The 22,396-nt window shown below is 47.6% G+C and overlaps 2 protein-coding genes across 14 annotated transcripts in view; one reads left to right on the forward strand and one right to left on the reverse strand.

The window, feature by feature from the left end:
• The window catches only part of LOC123790207 (uncharacterized), a 385,091-nt gene that overhangs the window by 71,865 nt on the left and 290,830 nt on the right, over positions 1-22,396 (reverse strand). The gene's annotated exons all lie outside the window — the stretch shown is intronic.
• Positions 1-22,396, forward strand: part of FGF1 (fibroblast growth factor 1) — a 93,903-nt gene that overhangs the window by 12,645 nt on the left and 58,862 nt on the right. The window lies entirely within an intron of this gene.

Below are 22,396 nucleotides of genomic sequence, written 5' to 3' on the forward strand. Positions count from 1 at the left end.
CTTTCACACGCATAAGAATCACTGGCGAGCTTGTGTAAAAAATCAGGTACCCAGGTCCTGCCCACAGAAGTCCTGATTTAGCCAGGCTCCCGAGGGCCCCAGGAGTCTGCATATCCTGGGTGGGGCCCAGGTGATTCTGACTTTGGTCCACAGGCCACAGCTGAAATCTGACCATGGCTCTGGTTCTTTTCTCCTTGCTACTGTGAATGAAAACACAGAGTAATTTGATCTCAGTCGGTGACAATCACCCTCTTCCTCATCATCACCTGCTTCCAGAATGACCATTTTCCTGGGACTAGCCCCCCACTGGCAGTAAGGTGGACGACACCACACCCACTACATTCTGAGTTACTACGTGCCCGGCACAGCGGCAAGCCCTTCATGCTCATCGCTCACTCAGTCTTCACAGCCATCCCATCGGTCAGGTGCGGTCATCATCCACCTGTCACAAGGGAGGGGAGAGTCCCCGCTGCTAGTAAACGGCGGATCTGGGGTATGAACGCGGGAAGAGCCGATTACCAGAGCAGCAGCACGTAACCTCTAGGCCAGGTGACAAATGGGGTTTTAGCTGCTTGTCAGTTCAGCCTTTCCCTTCTTGCTCTTGGGTGTCTTTCTCTGGTTCACACTTCTCTCTTGTCCACTTCCGTTCCCAGGCTCCCACCTAACTTCCTCAGAAGGAAGCCCTGTGCTTCCCTACTTTTTCCTCCTTCAATAAATCCAAAAGGATTGGGGCAATGGACAGGTGGAAGGCAGGTGTTATGAGTTGAACTATGTCCTCTCCTTACATTCATATATTGAAGTCCTAACCCCCAGAATATCAGAATGTGACTTATTTGGAAATGTCTTTAAAGAGGAAATCAAGTCTAAATGAGGTCATTAGGGTGGGCCCTAATCCAGGATGACTGGCGTCCTTACAAAAAGGGGAAATTGGGACACAGAGACACATCTAGAGGGATGATGACATGAAGACACAGGGAAAAGAGGGCCATCCCCGAGTGACGGACAGAGTCCTGGAATAGATCCCTCCCTCAAGACTCAGAAGGAGCCAGCAGCCATCTACAAGACAAGAAAGGCCTGGAACAGCTCTTTCCCTCACTAGTCTCAGAAGGAACCTTGGTTTTGGACTTCAGGCAATACACTTCTGTTGTTTGAGCCGCAGTCTGTGGTACCTGCTGTGGGAGCCCTAGCAGACTACTACAGTGCGAACCAGAGTCCTACATTCCCCCCGCAGGCCCCGAGTTTGGGGTGATCTGGTTTGAGGCCAACACATTATACCAAGCTATGACAACATTCTCTTTTCTTTATCTCACGACTGTTCTTCTGTTGGCTTCAACATTGTTCATGGGAGTCACAGGTAGGTCGAAGAAGGAATGAATAGCAAGGATGAGGAGGGAGGAGGGAAGGGAAAGCAAAGAAACAAAGAGGCAGGAAGAGGAAAAGGAGAGAGAGTGGGGACTGGGGTGGGGGATACTTGAGGGTTATGCATGCCCACGCCAGGTCCATTCCACTCCCCTGTGGGAGGCCACCTGTGTGCTGGGGAGCATGTTGAACACTGGGGTACAACGGAGCCTGGAATGGACGGTCCCTACCTTCAGGAAAGTAGGAGGCCAGATAGGGACATGGACCTCAACCATGCAGTACTTCTCCTGAGTGTCTCAGGAAAGCAAATGCACTTCCCGGCCCAGTCAGGGGTTCTGGAAAAGCTTTGGTGAGTTCGTGATGCCTGGGTTGAGATGTAGGGGACTGACAAGGGTCCACTGGGTGAGGGATGAATGTTTCAGATGGAGGGAAGAGTACTGCCAAGGTCACATGGGATGAGGAAGTGTAGCATTGCCAAGGAGTAGAGGAAAGGCCAGCATGGCTGGAATGCAGGGAAGAAGAAAGAGGAGCTAGCCAGAGCTCAAGGCCCAGGAGGGGGCCAGACCATGGCAGCCATGTTAACAATTTAGGTCCTTCAAATGAGAACCACAAAAGGCCAGAGAAGGAAGCAATTCTTTATAGGGCAAACTCCTTTCAACAAAGGGAATGCTGGGATAGAGATGCTGATGGTGTGGTTTAGCAGTGGGTCCACCCTGAAGCCAGATATCAGGCTTTTTGAGCTCCCAAACTTGGGGTTGGTTGCACTGCCTCTAGGGACTGAAGTTCTAGGACACTTCCTACAAATTGTAGCCGTGGTCGACCCTCAACAGAGCACGTTCCAGGTGTTCGTCACGGTCCCACTGGAAAGGGTCAAATAGGGACAGTTCTCTCCTGTCAGCAAGGTTAAGTAGCAAGCTGGGCACCTCAGATGGGCTGACCAGGCAGCCCCCTGTTTGGCATCCTTTGGAGGACAAAGAGAGACCTCGGAATATAACCTCTCTGCTTGCGTACTTTGCCTGAAGCAACAGGAGCAGGCATGCATTCCAGAGGCTAATGATTCAGTGGGCCTGTGGAGAATGGCAGAGATCCACATTGTGAAAGGGAAAGAAGTAAGGGCAGGAAGCCCAGAAAGACCCCTAAGGCTATCAGGGGTGAGAGTGGGCAGAGAAGCGTCTGAAAGGAGTAGGGCAAAGCCAAATGTTGCCTTATGCGTGAGTGCCTGGGCGCAGCAGCAAGCAGGGCCTGGAGCCGGCGAGCTCCAGCTTGGGGCCTGCAGCCCTCCCAGATGCGGGAGCGGCCCCGCTACCAACACACACCATCCCCATCACTGGGACACTTCTCATCCACAATCCACATGGGTACAACTATGGCCATGCCTTCACCGTATGCCCCGCCTGCCACAAAAAGAACTCTCTTCCTTTTTCTTTCTGAAGAGGGACTGGATTTGGCTAAGCAAGGATGAGTTCTTGGAGCAAGCGGAGCACTTTGGAGAAGAGAGGTGATTTTCAGGAAGGTGAGTAAGCAGCCCGAGGCCTCTTGGGGAGCAAGATCCCCTGACTCTGCTCCTCTCATATCTCCCACCCACTCCAGCCCCACTGGCCTCTTTCCAGTTCCTCTGTGGTGCCATGTCCTTGCCTGCCTCTCGGACTTTAAGACTGCTGTTCCATCTGCCTGGAATGCTCTACCCTGTTCTCCACCTCTCTTGGGAACTCCCCAAAGAGGCCTTCTTTCCCATCTCTCCCTCTCATGGCACTTGTCCCAATCTTTACTTTTCTTGTCAATTTTTAAAAAACTTACTATTGCCCATCCTCCCCACTGGAATGTGAGCCTCATGAGGGCAGGATCTCATCCATCTTGTTTCGTGCTGTATCCCTGGGACAGAGCCTAGCTACAGAGCAGGTGCTCAGTAAATACTGACCCAATGAATGAATGAGTGAACCATTCAGTCTTGGAGTGGGAAAGCCAAGCCCAAGGCCAGCAGTGGCATCTCTCACTCCCTGTTGCTCCTCATAGCTCTAGAAAGGGGTGCATCACATCTGAAAGCAAAGCTGACAGGTTTGCATCAAGTGCCTCGGACCTTGACTTAGGGGAACACACCCCTCACGGGTCCCCATGCTATACGCCACCAACTCTGGCTTAGTCAGCCTAGTCTCCTCTGAGAACTCACTTTGGTTGCCCGGAAAACTCCAGCTTAGTTGTATTATTCATGCTTAGAGATGAATAACGTCTTTTGGCTGATGGGCATCAAAGGCAAGTAAGTGATGCCAGGCACCTAGAAGGGAGACATTGATCCAGTGTGTTCCGGGCCTCGCACCCATGGAGGCAGCTGGAACAGAGCAGCTCTGCCTTCACCATCAGTCAGATGGGAACAGAAGCAGTTTGCATTGATTAATCAATGTGTGCAAAGTGCTGCACCAACACCTCTGGGGACTTAAAGAACCTCTAGAAAATGAGACTCTCCTTGTCCTTCCTCGGGATCTCTGTCAGAGTTTAGAAATGGCAATGGGGGAGAGCTGAGATGAAGGCTCCAGTCACTCCCTGGAGCCCACAGACAGAGCAAGTCTGCAGCCCAGAGAACATTCCCCAGTTCACAGTCAAGGGCTGGGTCGGCCCAGGCTTCTTGGCCTTCAGTGATAAGGAATTTAAGTTATAGGAGCAAGCACAAAATCTTCACTCAGGTGGCCATTCTCCCCAGCTGGTCCTGGATGACTTTGCAGAGAGCTCTGGAAGCAGAGTTCTAAGTTCCTTGGAAAGAGAGTAAACAGAGAAGCCCAAGATTCATCTCACAGCTCCAATTCTGACACACTGCTCTCATTACCCTTTCATTAGCTCAGAGTGATAGTCTGTGGTGCCTAATGGTAGGGGAGCAAAATGGTCAAGGGCGTGAACTCTGGGGTAGGGCTGGCTTTGAATTCTGGCTCTGACTCTCAACAGATGCATGGCCCTGGCCAAGTTACACAACTTCTCCATTTCTGTAAAACAGAACAGGGTCACCTGTTTCCTTGGGGTTGTTGCCGGGAGTACGGGAGTTAATAGAGGCGAAGTCCACTCTGGGTTACATTATCAATGTTAGGTGCTGCTCTCGTAGGGTTGGGTTAAGACTTTAGTGAGACAGTCGTGTAAAGCCCCAAAAATGTTTTAGGATGTAACACACAGCACAGTATTTGCCCAATAAAATAGTAATTATTGTTACTTGACAAGACTTCAATCTGGCTAAGGCTTTTTTAGAAGCCTTTGTAAGAATTTATTTGATGTAAAAAGAAACCGATCCTGGGACATGAAGGTCATCTGCTGTCCTGCTGTTCCTCCATCACTTTTCTGTTTTGTTTGTTTGTTTCAAGGGACGATTATCACCCTATGCTTTCTCAGCACCTAAAATCCTCGTGTCAGGAACCTAGAACTAGCCAAGGAAGCAACAGCGTCCTTGAAGAGTTGAAGCATGGAATAGATACAGGCTACTTGTTCAGCACTTTTAGGCTGCGGGCGTTTCCCACAAACGATTAAAGGCATCAGCTTCAGCAGGCGCCTTCTGCTCAATTCACAAAAGGGCTTTGGGACTCCCGTGCGTCCAGGGCAGGAGGTTCCTCACAAATTCTGCTCTAGGGCCCTGGTCTGGGACTTTGAGCTTAAGCCATTTGAAAATCCAACTGCTGGGATGAAAGCGACAGGCTGGTGTAGGCTGGACTGGCCGGGCTTTTGCATTCAGGCTGTCTGCTGCTCCGCCCCTCCCTCCTGAGTGACCTTGCGTAAGGAACTGGTCCTTTTTATGCTTTGGGCTCCTTCTCTACAAGAGCTGCCTCTAGAGAGTGGGTTGGAGGTTAAGCGTGGTGTGTAGGGCTCCAGCTGTCTCTCTCTCTACTCCTTCCTTTGCGGCCTTCCTGACCATCACATAGCTGTGGATATGGAAAAAACCCAGCGGCGATCAATATGTTAAAGGCTTGCCAATACTCTCTTGCACCAGGTGACCATGAGCACATCACTTGGCTTCTGGAGCAGCACAGAGAGATGGATTACGGGAAGGGGTCCAGGTCATGGTCTGAAGGAGGGGATGCTGGCAGCCCCCACACTCAGCTCAGCCCATCCTTGCACCATAGGGGCCAGGCCCACATTATGGATTTTCAGCCTGCTGCTCCCCTGGGATGTAAGACTTCTCACGAAGGCCTGAAGATTGATGGTCTTCCTTAAAGGAGGGACCCCTTCCTGACCCATTCTGACCTTCCCCAGATGCCTCTCCACCTCCCACTAAGGCCCGAGGATTTAACACGCAGCTGGTTCAGGGTGGATCCAAATGGAGGCAGCGCACATGGGGGGAAAGCGTTTCCAAGGCGATGTCCGAGTTGTCTCTAGTGACCTGTTGACCTGACCCTCCCTGCCTTACACTGCCCTAGAACTGAGCCAAGCCTTTGGAGGGCGGATACACCTTAGGATGTCTGGCCGGGGCCCTACTGTGGTGGGAGGTTCGGATCCCACGCTGGGACGGGCCCTGGGGAAGGTCAGGGGGAGGGTGAGCCAAAGCAGGCTTCATCGCCTCTGTTACCTCCTGGCCTTTCCTTCTTCTGATGGAACGGCAGTCAGATGTGGGCTGTGGAGGCCCCTGTTTTAGCGATTGTAAAGAACATCTGTTCAAAAGAGCTCTCAACGTGTCTTATTGTAGGATGGGAGCACAGCCTCAACTGGCTACGTTAAAGTCTTTTTATACTGCAGATCAAGAGAAAGACCTCTGGTGACTAATTAGGAGTCCTACATTCGTCAGACTATAACAGCCCCAAAGTCAGTGTTTCCCCGGAGTCAAGGTCCCTTTCTCTTCCTGGCCAGTCCCACATCCTGCTGGGCCTGCGTTGGCCGCTCATGTTTCTCATTATCTCTCCCCCATCCTCTTTAAAGGCTTCTCACTCCACCCAGGGGTTTTATTTTTAAACTTGCACAGTAATGCTAGGGCTGAGCAGGACACACTGCCCACATTCCCGGGAAACTGGGCTGCCTGGAAAAGCATCCCCCTTTTCGGAGACTTCCTTCCTCCCTCCCCTCCTTTCATATTTATTAGGCACCTTCTCTAGGAGGGGCTCTGCCAGAGGACATGACAACAAAGGGAAAGATACAGTCCCTGCCCTCGGGGAGCTTACATTCTAACAGGGCAGGGAACGTCGGGGACAGGCAGACTGAACACATACACACACACCAAGTACGCCAACAAATAAGTACATAAAATAAATAGAAAATTGTTCAGATCTATGTTATAAAAGGGACAAACAGGCAAGAGAAGCTGTTACAAATTAGGTTGACAGGGAAAGCCTCTCTAAGGTGGTGGCACAAAAGAGAAGGCCAGAAGAATGAGGGGCGTCATGCATATAAAGAGTAAGGCCAAGAATATTCTTTGTGGAAGGAAGAATATGGGGTAAGGTCCTGAGGTGAGCAAGTGCTTGGTGTATTCTAGAATCCAACAGAAGGCCAGAATACTTCAAGCACCGTGGATAAGGGGGAGAAGTGCTCAAAATGGAGAAGTGTGCAAAGAACAGATCACGCGGAGATGTGGAGTCATGTCGAAAGTTATGGCTTGTGTCTGAGGGCAGTGGAAAGCCACTGGGGATTAGAATTAGGAAGTGACATGCAATGATTGACATTTTAAGATGCTTATCAGGTCATGAGTGGAGAACAGACCCTAAGAGGGGTAGGCCGGGCATGAGTTAGGAGGCCTCAGAGTCATGCAGAAAGGAGATGATGGTGGCTAGGTTGGAGCCAGGCAGTGTCACAGCTAGAAACAGGCGGGCTCTTCCAAGAATTAGCCTGCCACTGGACATTCTCCTTCCAAAGAGTCCTAAGTATCCCACATTCAGAAGACAGAATAGAACACCAACCCCCAAAGTTAGAGGTGGTCAGAATAAGCAATAAGAGTTTAGATGTCCTATTGCCTATAACTAGCCAGATTTATTAGGTTTCCAAACCCAATTAAGTAAGATCGCTGTCCAACATTGGTTCCCACAATGTTCTGAACGGCGCATACAGGTTCCTTTACACCATGGCGGCTCTCTCTGTCCTTTACAGCTTTGGCTTGGATATGAGGCCAAATGGCTTTGACTGGGTGATCTCACCTACACACAAAATTCAAAGGTGACTTTATATGCCTGAGGGACCCAAAGAGTGGTCTCTGCTGTCCAAGAGAAACACAACTATTTATACTCTTTGAAAGAAAGGAAAAGGAAAATAAAACATAATAGCAATATAGCCGTTCTACATACAGTAATAATAATAACAGCATGACTTGTGCACCTCAAGACACTTTACTTGTAACTCACTGAATCCTCCATGAGACCGATGAGGCAGGTACCACTCTTAGTCCTGTTCACCGGTGATGGAGCTAAGGCTTAGGGGGCAGTGATGGCTGCTGGTATAAGTGGCAGAGTCAGGGCTCTCGGACTGATTGGCCCCAAATGGCTGAATGAACTCCTAACGACCAGGGCTCAGGGCTGCCTGCTCTGTGACTCCTCTGTTTTAAAAACTGCACTGAAAGAGGCTGGAAGGAGATCATCCAAAATGTGAGTGGAGGAGGGATATCAGTAAATTTTCTTTTTTGTTTTTATTTTCTTTTCTAACGTTAGGAATACATAACGCCTGGTACATAGTGGATACTCAAAAACTGTTTACTGAAATTGTTGGGTTAATGAGTATGTGTTACTTAAAATTATCTTTACATCATTACTATATTTCATTATAGGAAACGTAGGCAATACCAGAAAAGAAATTTACCCATTATCTGGAGATAATCACTATTAAAATATTGGTGATATTGATATCTTTCTAGTCCTTTTCCTGTGTTTCTGCCTGTCCATCTCTATCTACCTACCTGTCTGTCTATGCATTTAGATAATATGTGTGGTAAAACAAAAATGGGATCACACAGTATTTATAGACTTTTAACTTACTTTTTCACTTAGTGGTATATCATGGGCATTCTCCATTCCATTTTATATTCTTTTAAAAAAAATTCTTCACAGGGGCAGTGCATTCCCCTAGAATTTATTTAATGAGCCCTCTATGACTGGATATTCAGTTTGTAGTACTAATATCAATAATGCTTATTGAACTTCCTTCTGATAACATTTATGCATATCTATATTACTATTAAAGAGGAAATGACAATGTATTGAAATACGAAAGGGAGAAAGACTCTTCTCTAGGGGGCTCCTTGGGGTAGGCCAGCTAGCATATTTCTGCCATCTGCCCTTCAGAATCAGAGCGGAGGAGATGTCATTTACAATACTCTCCATTTTCCCAGTCTTGTCATTACTCACCTCTCAAGTATGTTTTTGGTGCCACTGTGTCGCAATGCAGGTTGGTTAAGAAAAATCCCGGTTGCGGCTACAATGTGGGCCCTGCAGTCGGGCAGCTGGCTGTATGTTCCAATCCTACCCCTCACCAACAGTGCGACTCCAGGAAGTTCATTTTTCTGAGCCTTAGTTTCTTCATGTGTAAATGGCATACACCCCAGAGGATGCGATGAGGTGAATCACGCAAAGCTCTCTTGAGCATCTGCCCAGCCTAGAACGAGTGCTCAAAAAATAATGGTTTCTATCCTCATGAAAATAGAGGAAGACTTTTCTCACAGGTTCAGTGCTTTGGAAAACTCCAGCCCAACCTACGGTGCAGCGTCCAAGTAAAATGAACTTAAAAAAAAAAATCATTCAACATACCCTCCGGCTATATTATTATCCTTTTACTCTTTGTGTGTGTGTCTGTGTGTGTGTGTGTAAGACTAAATTAAAAAACAATTAACTTTTTTCCCCCTTCCTTGCCAAGAACCAGGTTTGTTGGATTAGAGATATATTTAAATTCTGTTGTTCACAGCTGCATTTAGCATTTAGCCAGCTGTGTTTTATAAATGTCTACCCTAAAATAAAAACAAAGCAGGAAAAAAAAAAGCAGGACTGTCTACAGCAATCCTAAACTGCTCTCAGTTTTATATAACAAAACAGAAAATATCTAACCCTTAAAACACAGACCACAGAAAGAACCACCCTGACTCAGATACGGTACATTATTAAGACAGATCCACTGGTGGCACATAGTAGGTGCTCACTGAACCTTTGCTGAATATATTTCTTGAATATATGTTTTCCTTACAGACAGCAAGCTGTTGAGAAATAAATCAGGATATTCATTACATCTAAATACTGTCAGAGCCTGTGTGGAAGGGCAGAAGAAGATGATGGATAATTGAATGAACAGATGCTTTTTGAGTTTGTAAATGGAGTGTTTGGGAAACTTTATCCTCCTAATTCATGACTCTTGAAATATGTTTATGATCCTGGTGGAACTGTGTAGGGCTTTCTCTAAACTGCCATCAGGGAGAGCACAAAATGATAAAGCACTTCTGATGGCCAGGACAACTTTTTCCATTTTTGTCTCACTCTGGGCAATGCTCGGCAAAATCTTAATGTGGGTGTAAGAGTGTATCCTCAATATCAAAATGACTCTAGAGATCATGGGTAACACGTGTGATTGTAAGGCAACCCACCGCTGGGTCAAGATATTAATTATAAAGCAAACCCCTAAGGCCAAAGAACTGTGAGGCACCCCATAATTTCCAAATAAATAACGGGCAGCGGTAGAGCTGCCAGCAACCACTGCTCTGGGCTACTTCTCCCTTCATACACTTTGCTGGTATTGGTTGACTGCCCTCTGTGCATAAGAGCTCATGCTGTGGGTGATTCGAAGATAGCATGTGTCCTTTGCTCTCATACATAAGCTTGCAGAGGGGATAGACAAGCTACCAGCTCGATGGAATCCTAGAAAGAACGAACTAATTGCTAGGCGAAGCATTCCATGGGTCCTGGAAGGAAGGAATGGCCCTACTTACTGGAGATACCATGGAAGGCTTTGCAATAGAGGTAGCATTCGAAAGAGGCCTTGAAGGATGAGAAGAGTTGTAATTAGCAGCCATCGGAGGGGAAGGGCCTTCCGGGCTGAGGGAACAGCCTAAACCAACCATGAAGGCTTGAGGGTCCCTGGCATGCAACAAGGAGAGAGAGCACCACAGACTGATGAGATGGGGAAGGATGCAGGACTGAAGAGGGGGCTTTTCAGACCAGATGTGGAGTCACTGAAATGCTTTGCCATAGACTTTCGGCCTCGCTGTCTAGGAGCAATGGAAGGTTTCTGGTAACAGAGGCAATGGTGCATTCTGATCCTCCTCCAGAAGAAAGACCTCAGTAATAGCATAAGAAGCGACTGGAACAACAGAGCTTGGAGGCAGGAGGCCAACCCTGCAGCTCTGTCTGCCATTTTCCACCTGTTGAACCTTTGGAGTTTTGCACAGTGTGGACCAGTGCCAGCTTCCCCCTTGAATGCTGTGATCCTGGCCTTGGGCCTGTCTCCTGTGGCTTCTCTGAGAGAACTGTCTTACACTGTGGATCTCTGAGAACGTGGGGCGTCCCCCAGGGTAGCTCCCTCTGTTCACTTCTCTCTTCAGATTCCAGGCTGTTCTCCCTTGAACATCCCACCTTTCCCCTCTGCTCTGACTCTCCCACACCTGCCTCCAGCTCTGACCTCTCCACAGAGGCCTACTTTCACTGCCTGTCCCACCCTCAGCTCCATACGGATGGGTGACTTGTTTCAGAAGCAGCACATGCCATAGGGAGCTCACATCTGCTCTGTAGAGTGGGGTTCTCCTGGTTATGTCCACTCAGTCAGTAAACAGCCTCCCTATTCCTGTCTTCATCCTGCGCACCCACACCCTGAGTTATGTGATGATTCCTACATTGAGTTCCTGTCATGTGCCAAATCCTTCTCATTGTTCGCCCCGGTGATTTTGGACCCATCATCTCCCTTCTACTCTCATGGCTCTAGTTTAGGACCTCTTATTTCCATTCAGCAACCACTGACGGAGCACCAGGGACCGTGTAGAGGATACAACAGTGCAGAGGAAGCACGTGGCCCCTGCCCTTGACCAGCGTGCAGTCCAGTGAAGATGAGCAGTAAGCAAGGACTTGAAGACTGATGAATTTTTCAGGGATGGAAACCTCAGCTCTGCCTCTGCCTTGCCCTCTCCCATCACCAACATTTTCCTATAAAATGTTACCAGAAGCATCTTCCAAATTCCCTTCTCAAAAATGTCCACTGGCTCCCCAGTGCTTGTAGATAAAAGTCGAAACTCTTCAGAACAACATCAAGGTCCTCTATGATCTGACTCCAAACGAGTGTGAGGCGACCCTGTGCGTCCTGCACACCCCACTGCCCAGCCGCTCCCGGGCCCCCTGTGGGGAGAAGACTACCTCTACGTCCCAGGCCTGGGCCCCTGATCCCACGTCCACATGCACGAAGTCTGTCTGTCCTTGCGGCTGAGCAGCCACAGCTTCCGGACCCTGTCTTCCCCGGGCTCTCACGCTCCCATCCTGCCGCTTACCGCACTCTGTCTCATGGATGATTTGACTTCTCACCCTCCATCAAGCACAGGGAGTTGGTCTTATTCATTCTGAATAATCCTAACAACAAAAACCATAGCTAAAACTGAGATGCTTTCCGTGTGCCGGGAGCTGTATGCTTTACTCATGTTACCTCGTTGCATCCTTAGAGCGAGCACGTGGGGTGGGCACCATGCCTGGTCTCCTCGTGCAGGGAAATTGACTTTCTGGATTTAAATCCAGGAATCCTGACTACAGAGCCCATGCCTTTGACCACCTTTATTCCTCTACTGTGTTTTGTCAGGTCACTTACACTTAGAAGGGTGGCTCGATTAAGTACACAGAGATGGTGACCGCCAAAGCAGTGAAGCTCAAGGTCACCCTGCAAATCATACCGAGAAATGACAAATGCAGAATGGTTAGTGGCCGTGTCTTCTCTTGGGCGCATTAACTAGGAAATAGAGGAGATTTTCAGAGGAAAGTTTTTTCGACTGATGCAGGGGCAAAGGACTGGATAGCAGCTAGTTGCATCCTGATTGGTTTAATCTGATTTGATTTGGGTGGTGACACACCCCTCTCGCACAGCCCTGTCACACCAGATACCCAGAGCAGAGCACCTTCCTCTCACGCAGTCACCGGGCCTCTCTGCCTGAGCCTGTGACGAGATGTTTAACAAGGGCAACAGCCTCTCCCCAACTCACTGGACTGGACCTGTCTGTTTCCTTAAGGCAAGAGGTGTGGAGCCCCAGCCCTCCCCAGGGGCCTGCCCTGCTCTGCTCCAGACAGACCTGCCTTTGTGAATAAGGGCGGGCAGGCAGGACCTTTGTGGCCTCCTAGTCCCTGGGAGCAGGGCCAGAGGGGACAGCCAGGATGGCAAGGGTGGGAAAGGGGAAAAACTGGTTGCCCAGAGGGCTGTACACAGGCAGCCACCAGTAGGCCAGTCAGTGTGCTTCCTCCATCCTTTGTGGGCACGAACAGGGAGCGGAGCCCTGGAGATCCTGGACAAACGTGGCCCCAAGTTCCAAAGTCTGACCACACAGGCTCTTCAATCTTCAAATTCCCCCCCAAAGAACACCTCTATAGTGTGGACATTTGGCAGTGGGAGAAAGCCCACTCCTTTCTTTCCATTGCCTCTCCCCATTAGCTGGGGAGGAACTGTAAGGTGGACAGCCTTTCTTTGCTTTATTTCTTCCCCTGGCTTGAGTTTGGCTCATCTTGCTATAGTCTAGACATCTTTATAATGCCACGTTGTCTTCCATAGCCTGGCTTAAATGCCACATTTTTGAGGGGGACGTGTCTGAGGATATACAGATGGACAGACAGATGAATAGGTAAATGTTGGGAGTCCAGTCTCTGATTCAAGGGTGCCACAGGACTGCTGCATTGTGTGAAACCCTACACCCCAACCCAGCTAGCACACTGCACTAGGTCCTTAAGATTTTTAAGTGAGCAGAAACAAGTTCTGAGAAGCTAGGACTTTTTTGGCACTCTCCTTAGACCACAAGAGTCATTCTGTTGTGTTGAAAACCACTGAAAAGTCCTAATTCCACAGCTTCCCCAAGGGGCATCTGGAGGGCCTATGATGCTGCTCCGGATCCAACTCCATGATAACCAGACCGTGAGGGGAAACCAGTGATGTTAGAGAACTTTCATCAAATGCCATGCTGGAGTGGCTCGTGCAACCATGGAATTCTCTTGGCAAAGGTGTACATAAAATTCTGGGTCTTCCTGACCTTGGGATTGATGCAATGATGCAGCTCAGCTATTAATGGCGGAACAAGGTAGATTGCGGGAGGGGGTCTCACCTCAAAAGAAAAGGTTTGCCAGAGAGCCAGCCTGGGGAAAAGTCATAAGTTCCAGCTTGGGTCCTCATGAAGTGAGGAGAAATATCAGGGATAAAGAAAGGAGCTGGCAGAGCCTATCTGCTGGGGAGCCTCTGCAGCCGCCCCAGAGGAAAGCATGTTTATACCACTTGGAGAGGAAATCCGCGCAATGCTCTCAAGACTGTGGAGAACTTCAGATGGGAAACTCAAGGGAGATCTGAAGATACGGGGAGGCTCTGGTGTGTGTTATTTACGTTGATAAACATAGATCTTGACTGATTTTGATAAGCCAGACCCATTAGGTAGAGGTAAGAGGCTTCGAGAAAAACATGCATTTACATGTAGGCTGCTCCATATTGAGGGAATTCCAGCAAGGGCTGAGGCAGACCGTCGGGTGAAGTAAGCAAGGGTGCAAGAGGAGACAGGAGGATGATGGGACAGAGAAGAGCCTCGTTGGGGGAGCTCTTGGGCCACTATTTGTTTGAGAAACCCCAGGGTTTGTAGTGATCTTTTCCAAGGGAGATTGAGCCAGCCCTCCCCCCAAGGCAAATAGCTCCTAAAGTAATGTGTCCAGAGGGGCCAAGGTCCTGAGGAGGGGAGTGCTGGGGAGATGGAAAGCTGACTCAGGAAGGAGGACGGCAGTGGGGGGAGAGCACACAAGGTGAGGCTTCAGTCCTAGACACACACCAGTGCAGAATAGGAGCGCCGATCTGGGCTCTGAGATCCCTTCCCGCTGAGGGTCCCAGTTGGATGCTTTGTGGTGGGGCTCCCCAGGTATTTCAGAAATAATAACAATAACACTTTTTAGAAAATGTAATCTGGTTCTATAAGGTAATGCTATTATTTATTAGTCTCGTCATCATCATTATTCAATGTGTGTGCAATGCAGCATTGTGTTAAGCCCTTTACAGAACTCTACGCCATTTTATCCTGACATAACCCTAGGAGGGTAGGTAATATTGTTATCCCTCTTACAGAGGAGAGGGAACTGAGGTTCAGAGAGGTGATGGTGTCTAGCCCCGGTCTCATGCTGAGCAGTAGTCAAGTCAAGACTTGCCCTCAGTGGGGCTGACTCCAGGAGCCAGGCTCCTGTCCCCAGGGAAAAGGTTCAACCCCCTAGAGTCAAAAATAAAACACCTAGACGTTGAAGGAGCCATGAACCTAGCACAGGCAGAACAACCACAAACCACCCCAACTGCCTCATACTAGATGTCTACCTACTTCCACATCTTTTTAAACTTAAAAAACCATAAACTGAAAGGTACACCATCATTTTACATACCACCATGAAAAAAATGCTGTACTTCCTGATTCTAGAGATGTGAAAACACCCAAAGAAAACTGCCCCCAAGGCTTGGGAAGTATTTTAAGTGCCATACTGTGCTAGGAGCTTTGCCTCTACTATCCCATTTCATCCCAATCACAGCCCTTGCTCATCACCCCTGCTTTTACAGGCAAGGACACAGGCCTTAGTGCAGCGCGGCCTGAGCGTACGGTCAGTGACACAGAGCCAGGGAGCCGCAGAGCCTCGGCAACTTCCTGAGCTAAAATGCCTGCCCTTAACCAGTAGGCAAGACTGCCTCTGAAGGAGACGGGCCATCTTTGCATCTGTTCCTTCTGGTGGGTGGACAGCCAGGCAAACCAAAACCATGTTGGAGGTGCCTCGCCTCAAGAAAAAAGAAAACCTCTCCTCGTTCCTCTTCACAGGGTCATCTGTGCCTGGGCTCACTCCAACTCTCAAGCTCCCTTGCGCTCTGGGAGTGTGTCCTGCAGCTGCAAAGTCAACCGACCCCTTTAGGAAGATCCTCCAAGATCTACCCATTCATTTTCTAGCTCATAAGCTTCCTCGGTCTTGGGTCTTTCTCTGACCCATCTTTCCCCCAAACTCTAGTGAGCAATTTGTGCTAGATTCTGTAGCGTCATCCTTGACCCTGAACCTTATTCTGCCCACATCTTCCTTGTCTCCTCCCATTTCTCCAAGTGTCTTAAGTCTCTGACCCTGCCCTGCCTTATGCAAGAGCCATGGTCATGTCTTAATCAGTTCCTAGCCCTGTTTCATATCTCTTTCCCATTACAGGTTTTCTAGAAACCCTGCCTATTAAAATGAAAATGTGGGGGGAAAGGAGAGGTAGAATGAGGAGGTTGTAGGTATGAGAAAAGTCAACTGGACAAGTTTCCTTGCTTTCATTTTCGACTCCAAGACCTCCATCACCCACCGTGGGCTGTGTATCTACAAACCGGCCTCTTGGTTTCCAAACTGTGTCATCATCGTATATCTTGTTGCCCTCTCTCTTGACCTCTTGGCTGTCCTTCCCATAATTTTCCATTGTGAAGAAGGCAATTGTACTGTAATGAAATCTTCCCCATCTCTTTAAAACACCCTTGTTCCCTCCCCTCCCAGCCACTGAGTCACTCTTTCCCTTCCTATCTCTTCTCGAAGACTTCCCGACACTGGACATGGAGGATGGTTCTTGGCACTTTCCCCTTTCCTGATATTACTCCCCACCTCAACAAGAACTTAAAATCACCACTTGGAATTGCCTCCTTGGAACCAGCAAAATCACTGGAAAACACTCGTTTTCTTTTTTTCTGGATTGACCTTCTACTCACTCATCCTCTATCCTTCAGAATCTTTTTCTTTGCACGACTGTCTCAACGCAGCCCAACTTCCCACAAAGTCCCAGTAAGGGGAACTTCAAAAAAAATTTCCGCTTTCAAAATATGCAAATCTTTAGTGAATATTAGATATTATTTGTTTTCAGTGTCTGTTCAAAGTGCTAAAGCTTCTCGGTACAGCTTTCTTTTGCTATAAGTTCCCCCAGTGCAGAGATGTGTCTGCTTCATTCATTCACTCCACACACCACGAGGCTGTAGTAAATACGCACTGAGTGAATGACGACTAGCAGTTATCGCTGACCTTTGGTGCTGTTTGGTATGGGAGCTCCATGAAGGCATCTGCTCCTTCAACAACTCTCTATTGAGACCCTAGCATGTGCTAGGGCTGTGTTAAGCATGGTGGATATAACAATGAACAGAACACAAATCCCTGCTCTCTTGCAGTTTACGTTCTAATGGAAAATAACTGTTTAAATATCACTAAATAGGTGTCTAGCTACCTAATATCAGACTCTAATAAGTGTGCTGGAGAAAGTTCTAAAATGACTGGAAGTTGAAATCATATTTGTCCTAGGAGACCTAAGAAACTGGGAAAGAGAGATTCAGTGAAAGAATGAGATGAACACATCCTTTCACAGCTTTCTTGAGATACCATTTACATACCACACAATTTGCTCATTTAAAGTGTCCAATGCAACGGCTCTCACTATAGTCATAGAGTTGTGCAACTCTTGCCACTATATATCCCTTCAGGACATTTTCATCACACTAAAAATAACTCACACCTATTAAGCATTCACTCCCCATTCTACCTCCCCCAGCCCCTGGCAGCCACCAAACTACTTTCTGCTTCTGCCTACTCTGAACATTTCATACAAATGAATCACACAAAACAGAGTATTTTGAGACCACCTTCCTTCACATTGCATAAGGGTGTCAAGTTTCATCCGTGTCATAGCACGTTATCAGTACTTCATTCCTTTTTATAGCTTAGTAATATTCCACTGGTAGTTATACCACGTTTTATTTATCAATTCATCATTTGATGGACACTTGGGTTGTTTCCACTTTTTGGCTATTTTGAATAAGGCTGCTATGAACACTAAGGTACATGTTTTTGTATCAACATGTTTTCATTTCTCTTGGGTATATCCCTAGCAGTGGGATTGCAGGCTCATATGGTAACTCTACAGACAACCATTTGAGGAACTGCCAAATTGTCTTCCAAAGTGGTTACACTAGTTGTGCATTTCCATCAGCAATGCACGAGGGCTCCAATTTCCCCATATCCTAGCCAACACTTGTCATTATCCATCTTTTGATAGATACCCATCTTCTGCTAGCTGTCCTAGTAGATGTGAAATAGTATCTCACTGTGGTTTTGATCTACATTTCTCTGATGGCTAATGATGTTAAGCATCTTTTCACATGATGAGACTATAGTTCACACTCGAATGACATGGGGGTGAAAAGTGGCTGACCTCCCATGCAGTAAAAAATCCATGTTTAACTTTTGATTCTCCAGTAACTTAACTACTAATAGCATACTGTTGGCTAAAAGTGTGAATAATAACATAATCAGTCAATACATATTTTGTATATTATATACTGTATTCTTACAATTAACTAAACTAGAGAAGAGAGAATGTTATTAAGAAAACCATAAGGAAGAGAAAAGATATGTGGAAAAATCCACACATAAGTGGACCCGTGCAATTCAACCCCATGTTGTTGAAGGAGTTCTACTGTATTCATATCACTTCTGTGAGGCAGCTACTGACTTGGATCTCAGCACAGTGTCTGCATGTCGGGTGCTTAGTAACTGTTACCGAATGAAGACAGGTAAGAATGAAGCAAAGAAAAGAGTCTTCAAAGACATTGGTGCCGCTAGCTGTGCTCGGCCTGGAAGAGGCATGGGTGCAAGAGGGAGAATATTTGGCAAATATGAAGCAATGTGTTTCGATCCCTCCCACTCCATCCTGCTGCTTTTAAACCATGCTCCATTTGGAGCCTCCTTTCCCAGAGGCTGGGTCAGGAGGCCTGTCCCACAGAGCCAGAGAAGGAAAAGAGAACACTGAGTAAAGAGGACAGTCAGCTTAACTGCCAAGATTTGTGGAGAGAAGACTTGCAGAATTGCTCGAGCTCCCATTTAATACAGCAAGTCTAGGCCTGGCAGACACACTGGCATGTCCACCGCTGTGCAGGGGGATGCCCGTCTGCCACCGGAGCATCCGAACACGGAGGTGGAAGAAAAAGGTGTACGTGTGTGCAGGGGGTGGAGGTGGTTTGGCCGTGGACACATCTGGATGAGCTGAGGGCGGGATGGCTGGCCTGCGGCACGGGAAGGCCCGGAGGCGTGAGAGTGTGGATGGGTGTGAGCCAGTGCAAGTGGGTGTAATTCGCACTCTGGATCTCCTGCTCTCCCTGCATGATGCAGATGCTGAGACAACAGCCAGAGGCCAATGCAGGGTGACCTTGCTGTGGGGCTAAGGGGGAGACCTCCTGGGCGGGGAAGGCGAGGAGCCCACGGCCAGCAGGAGCTGGTCAGCCAAAGAGCCGCCCTGAGGCCTGACTGCACCGAGAGAGACCAGGACCTCAACCTGAGCCGTGAAGGCCCTGCACGGGCAGTGCCAGGGCAGGAGAAGCACCCCATGCTGAGACCTTGGGCCCCAGAGGCTTGTGAATGAGGGTCTCATCTCTTCTGGTGAGAGACTGAGTGACCCTCACTCCCCTTACCACTAGCTGATACTTCCCAAAGGAGCGGGAGAATCTCAGGGGCAGAGTATTACTTAAGAGGACTGTTTAAATTCTTATACTGGACAAGATTGAGCTGTTTTTCAGCCACCTAACAGCCGAGCTCTTGTGAGGAAGCCCAGATTACAGACAGACAAAGAGAAACTACAGTCATACTGTGTGAGGTGCCCTGTGATCCTGCCCCTCGGGTCTGCTTGTGGCTGGTTAGTGCAGCCTTGAACTAGCCTAACCCAGGACAGTGGGAGCAGGGATGTGGTCAGAACCTGACAGAAGCCTGATGTGTGTTGTTGCGTCTGTGGCCACTTTCACGCCTGCTCTGGAGTCAGGGAGCGCAGAAGCAAGAGAATTTCTCCTCTTCCACCAGAAAAATAGCTCAAAGTGCATGCCCTTTGTCGTCTTTGGCTAGGATTCTTCTAGAAGCTTTAGAAGGCATTTGGATGGGCCAGGCTGAAGAATCCTCAGTCCTGTAAGAGTGGCACCTCTCGGTTTTTGAGTCCTTACTTTATCACATGTGCTGTGCTCTTATACGTGTCACTGCATCCTCCCAGCCTCCCTCTGAAAGTACGTACTGTTGTCAGTCATATTTTACAGATAAAGAAACTGAGGGTTTGGTGAGTTTCCCTAGGACCTATTGACCTACCACTGTGAGTAGTGGCTGGACCAGTATTTGAACACAGTGACCTAGCTGCAGAGGCCGGACACTTAAGCACTGTGTATACTGCCTCATGTTTTTTTTGCCTTAAAAAACTGCTTTAGAATTAAAGCAAGATCCAGTTCAGAGCTGTTTATTGAGAAAAAAAAATTTTAAACGTTATTGTTTTTTATTTGTAAGAAAAAATGCTTGCCTGGAATACAGTCAATAATATTATAGTAACTTTATATGGTGACGGATGGTAATTATACTTATTATGGTGAGCATTTTGCAATGCATATAATTGTTGAATTACTATGTTGCATGCCTAAAACTATATAATATTGTATGTCAATTCTACTTTAGTAAAAAATAATTGCCCATTTCACAATAATAAGGATGATTAAATAGAAAAACGATGTGTAACTAAAGTGGTAGAGAACCTGAGTGAGAATTCTTTTCAGTCACTTTTCTTACAGCACAAGCCAAGTCTAGCAAACTCCAAGCCTCAGCTTTATTGGTTATAAAATTACCCCCAAAAGACAATACACCCAGCTCAGCTTAAAGCATGTGTGCGTTTCTTACCCACCCATCTCTCTACCCACTTACCCACCCATCTACTCATCCATCCGCCCACCCATTTATCCATCATCCACCCACCTACCCATTCACCACCCAAACACCTATCCATCCATCCGCACAGCCACCTACCCATCCATCCATCCAACCACCCAGTCTTTCATCTCACAATTATTGAGCCTACTATGTGCCAGGCACCAGGGACCCAAATGAACAAGGCAATTCCTCCCTTCGAGAAGATCACAGCTAGGGCAGAAGCATCCCCGAGTACAATGTACACGAGTACTAGACAGTGGTTCAGGCTGCATGGAGTGAAGAGTAGATAGGGAAAGGGAGTGAAGACAGGCCAGCATGAGAAGGAGAGATTTCATCTGGAATGAACTACCCACTGCATCTTCTCTTCCTTCAGGTCTCAGCTTAAATGTCATCACCTCAAGGAGTCTTGCCTGACTGTTTATCCTAAAGTTGGCTTTACTCTTTATTCTCTTAGTCCCTTGATACTGAATTTTACTTTGTCCTTTAAAGTGTGTGTGCATGTTGGGGGTGGGGTCCCAGGTACAACATGGTCCCATAAAGGCAGAGACCACAACTGGTCTTCACGAAAGCATCTTAAGGCCTAACAAATAGTGAGTGCTCAGTCTGTTGCCTGAATGAATAAAGGCTGAAAGCAGATCATAAAGAGCCTTGAATGCCAGGCTAAGAAGTTTGGACTTTGGCTTGCAGGCAATGAAGAATATGGGAGGTCATTTGAGCAAGGATGAGGCCTGATCAGATTTGTGGTTTGGGAGGACAAGGCTAGAGATGTTGTGGATGAGGTAAGAGGAATAAGCTACAGAGAGAAAAATTAGAAGCAATTGCATTGGCTAGGGGTCAAGATTTTGCTGGCCTGACTCAAGACAGGGATGGTAGGGAAGGAAAGGAATGAAAATGTAAAGAATATTTAGGTCAAATTATTAGGAGAGGCCTGTGGGTACTGAGGGAAAGGGAGTATGACTAAGGTCTGTGGTTTGGTTACTTTGTAACCACTGTATGGTCACGAATGAAGGCAGAAGCAGTTTGGGATTTTAGAGACACGACTTGAACCCAAGGCAGACACGGGCACTCAGGGAGACAATGACGGCACATACACCAAGGACAGACCCCTGACGGATGCCGGACTTCAAAGGATGGGTAAAAGAAAAAAAGCCAGAACAGGACGCTGGACAAGGGCAGTTAAAGAGAAAGGAGAAGACCTAGAAGCTGGTGCTACTGTTGAAACTGAACAGAGGAGAAGGGTCTAAAATGGGATCAAATGCTCTACTGCCTAGGGGGCCAGAAGAGTCTGCAAGACAGAGCAGTAGAGACCCTGGGTCCGGCTGACTCTCAATTCCAGCCTTTTTATTTGTAAAGTATTTTTATTTGATGGGAGGGTAGGTGTAATGGGCCAGATCTTCTGGTGGTTAAAAAGAAAGAGAAAACAGACAGCAGGAATTCTAGGGCAAATCTCCCAATTGGTAAACGTCAAATCCATTAAGAATAAACACAACCAAACATGCGACCTAGCCAACTATATAGCCTCAGGCCACATCTGGCTCAGGGATCACAAGTCTGCAATCCTGGTGTTGGAGGAGATCATGGGCACTTTGAGCGCAAGAGTGGGGTAGAAGGAGGACTCCAGAGGCCTGGAGATGACGGAGAGGTGCTGGGGTTCTGGATTCCTTTGGGAAACTCAGCCCTGAGGGAAGGAACAGGACCCAGGGCAAGGCGGGGGCAGCGGGAAGGATTCTCCAGGAGGAGGGATTCAGCAAGTTTTGGAGCTAAAGGGAAAGACTGAGTGGATAGCATTCTTGCCCTCTTTTCAGAAGGCTTCAAAGGTGTTCCTGGTTTTTCTTTAAATCAGAAAAATAACTGCAAAAAAACAAAAGAAAATATAAGTTCCTCCACACCCACCCCATCCTATTCTCCAGAGCTAATAATTTTTTCAGGTTTCTAGCCATGTATCTACAGAAACACATATAATTTAAAAAATAAGTTACAGGATAATTCCACATATATTATTTTAGGGCTTCCTTTTTTCCCCACTCATCTATGTACATATATGCCTAGCTCTCTTTTTTATGGCTGCCTGGTATTTGCTTGGCCGTACAACTTATCATTCCATGACTGGTACACCTGGTTTACAAATTCCTGCTATTATTTAAGTGGGATTTTTTTTAAGGATTTTATTTATTATTTATTTATTTGAGAGAGAGAGCAAG

Source organism: Ursus americanus, chromosome 5 (genome assembly GCF_024610735.1).
Source record: "Ursus americanus isolate L20-20 chromosome 5, mUrsAme1.1.p, whole genome shotgun sequence".
NCBI classification, from domain to species: domain Eukaryota; kingdom Metazoa; phylum Chordata; class Mammalia; order Carnivora; family Ursidae; genus Ursus; species Ursus americanus.